This window comes from the organism of the source record quoted next, unplaced genomic scaffold (assembly GCF_019419815.1).
Source record: "Pyrus x bretschneideri cultivar Hongxiangsu unplaced genomic scaffold, Pyrus_bretschneideri_v1 Contig30, whole genome shotgun sequence".
NCBI lineage: Eukaryota > Viridiplantae > Streptophyta > Magnoliopsida > Rosales > Rosaceae > Pyrus > Pyrus x bretschneideri.
The window spans coordinates 2815766-2818629 of NW_025999613.1; the positions used below are offsets into that span (position 1 = coordinate 2815766).

General features: G+C 34.4%; 1 non-coding gene across 1 annotated transcript; it reads right to left on the reverse strand.

The window, feature by feature from the left end:
- Positions 1-2081: 2081 nt before the first annotated feature.
- On the reverse strand, positions 2082-2181 carry LOC125479999. The gene has a single exon (XR_007260411.1). It is a non-coding gene; the product is annotated as a small nucleolar RNA R71 (small nucleolar RNA).
- Positions 2182-2864: the final 683 nt, after the last annotated feature.

The window sequence follows — 2864 nt, forward strand, 5'->3', positions numbered from 1 at the left end:
ATCAAATCTGAACATGAGAGACTCATTATGCTTTATGAAAACCCTTTGAAAAACCATGCAACTCTTAAGATGTGATGTTCATCTTAAGTGAAATTACAATTATTAATCACAAGAAGCCAACATCAATTTCAGGGAACCTTCCGACCAAAATTGCATCAAATTACTTTTCTAAAGATCCTAATAGTGATCAATTGACCATGTGTCTCATGGCCCAACGTTTGTCAAGCTCAGGTGTGTCCTTGCATTTTTTTTTTCTTTTCTTCTATTTTCTGTTTTCTGTTTTATTTTATTTTCTTTTATTGTTTCTCTTTCCTATTTTGTTTTCTTAGGGTATTTTCTTTATCTTTGATATTTGTTTTACATTTTCTAGGATTTAGTAGATTTATTTTTGTTCTTGTTTCTTCTATTTATTTTCCACACCTTGAGGACAAAGTGTGAAATAAGTTTGGGGGAGGCTTTTCTTTTATGCTACCTTGGGAGACTGAGAATTTGGTTAGGGTTCTTGGAGATTTTCTACTTTAAGGTGTTTTCATTCCGTTTATTCGTAATAATATTTTCTATGATTTCAATTATGAATATGCGTAACTAATTCCTTTTGCTAGAGTGAAGTCGTAAGCCTTAGCATGAATATGTGATTTTTATTTAATTGCTTATGATTGATTGCATGCATATTTTGAATTATTGATCACCGTGATTAAAACTATCTAATTGTCTTAATGCCTGATCACCATTAGGATCTTTAGAAAAGTAATTTGATGTAATTTTGGTCGGAAGGTTCCCTGAAATTGATGTTGGCTTCTTGTAATTAATAATTGTAATTTCACTTAAGATGAACACCACATCTTAAGGGTTGCATGATTTTTTAAAGGGTTTTCATAAAGCATAATGAGTCTCTCATGTTCAGATTTGATCCGAACGTCCGGACGGATTGCGAGTTAGATATACGTTCTATGTTGGAGATTCCAAGTAGAATATAAATTAGGAAAACCTAATCTTCAAAGTGGCATGTATAGATCATAATTAATTGGTAAAAATACATAGGATTGCTAGGTGATGGTGGAACTCTAGTGTTTTCTTAATTTGATTTTTCCAAAACAGTTTTCTTTTCCCTTCATCTTTAATATTGCAGACTAGTTTATTTTTATTAATTAAATTCATTTTAATTTAAGTAGATTATAAAACCAATCATCTCAATTTTCTGCTTTACAATAATTACTTAGAATTTGGTTTGTTTCGAATTATTTAATAATCCTTGTGGAAACGACCTTGCGAGAACCATCTTATACTACAACAAACTTATCTTTCTTGCAAGTACTATAGGAGTTTTTAACCCGTTACGTATGTGGTAAAATTTCTATCAAGAAATTGACGCCGCTGCCGGGGATTATTTAAAATAATTCGTTCTAATCAAATTTACAGTTAGTTATTGCTGTCTATACACATAAAAAAAAAAATTATTACATTTCGTTTTCATTTTATTTTTACAGATTACAGCAGTACTGCAGATTACAACAATCTATGCATGGTCAGAACTAGATCAGCAGCACAAAAATTGATTCCATTTGATCCAGAACCTGAGCAATCTTTAAGGAGGAGACGCAGGAATCAAAATCTGCAGTGGGTTCCTTTCCTGCAGGGGACTTTTTTACAATCTTTGTTTTCTGAGGATCTGCACAATGAAAAAACAATGGCATTTGTTATTCCAGAGGGTGGTCAACCATTAGGGGATTCATTAATAGCTCATGCCACTAACATACCAAGTTGCATTACTTATCCGGAAGTGGAGGAAGGGTCTGCATTCGAAGTAAAGCAACACATGTTGAATATTCTACCTACATTTCATGGGTTATCAACCGACGATCCTAACATGCACATTGCAGAATTTTTAGTGGGATGCAAGAATATTTTGGTGAGAAGATTTTCAGCCGAATCTATTAAGCTCTGTTTATTTCCATACACTCTAAAAGATCAAGCAAAGAGATGGCTCCACACACTTCCATCTGGAAGCATTAGCACTTGGAACCAACTCAGTGAAAAATTCTTAAGTAAGTATTATCCAGCTTCAAAGACTCTTGATGTGAGAACTCAGATTTTATCTTTTGCACAATAACCAAATGAAGAGTTTCATGAAGCGTGGGAACGGTTCAAAGAGTTGATTAGAAAATGTCCACATTCTGGTATTAACAGTACTGATCAAATGCATATATTTTTTCGAGGACTAAACATGACTACAAAAACTCTTGTCAATGCTTCATGCAGAGATTCATACAAGGATAAAAATGCACAAGAGGCTTGTTTGTTATTTGAAAAAATGGCAACAGATACACAGCAATGGGCAATTGAGCAACCACAATCTAGGTCAGTTTCTTAGATGTCTAATGGTTCTCCATATGTGTCAGCACAAATTGAAAAAATGGAGAAAAAGCTTGAAAGATTTGATGCAAAATTTGACATGTTATTACAAAGAATTCTAGGTTCACAGGTTGCTGTACAGCATCCCTTACAAGCTGCCTGCAGTATTTGCAGCATGACAACCCATGATTTTTTGAGTTGTCCACATAAAGCTGCTTATCCGGAGTTTGCATCGGAACAAGTTAATGCATTTAATAATTTTCAGCGTCCCCGAAATGACCCATATTCAAATTTCTACAACCCTGGTTGGAGAGATCATCCTAATTTGAAGTGGGATAGAGATGAACATGCAAAGCCTCAAATCTCCTCCAAATCCAGCCCAAGATAGCTTGTTTTAAAGATAAGAACATTCTGAACAAATCTCCAGAAGGCTACAAACCCATTCGAGGTCATCTTGGGCTCCAAAAACGCAATTCAACACGTCACTATTCCAGCACTGCGCATGGCTCCTT